Raw genomic sequence first — 323 nt, forward strand, 5'->3', positions numbered from 1 at the left:
CAGGCCCCACAGGGACAGACATGAGGCTGAAGCTGAGAGAGCCTGACTAAAGTTTAGTTAAGCAGAAGGTCTGTGTCATTATCTAAGCTATGTAATTTTAAATCTTGCCTAACGCCTTGGCATTTATTATGATAAGCAGACTTACACTGTGTAAAAATGTTGAGTGAGGAACTTGCTGTAATCATTTAACTATCACCTTTCCCTCCCCTCCTTGTACCAGCCTCCTCCATTCCCACTAAAATATGTCTGGAAAGAAGGTGAAAAAACAAAAACAATCCCAGCCCCCCAAACTGTTGAGTAGTTAGAACAGGTGAGGAGGAAGG

Source organism: Myotis davidii, unplaced genomic scaffold, assembly GCF_000327345.1.
Source record: "Myotis davidii unplaced genomic scaffold, ASM32734v1 scaffold226, whole genome shotgun sequence".
Classification (NCBI taxonomy): Eukaryota; Metazoa; Chordata; class Mammalia; order Chiroptera; family Vespertilionidae; genus Myotis; species Myotis davidii.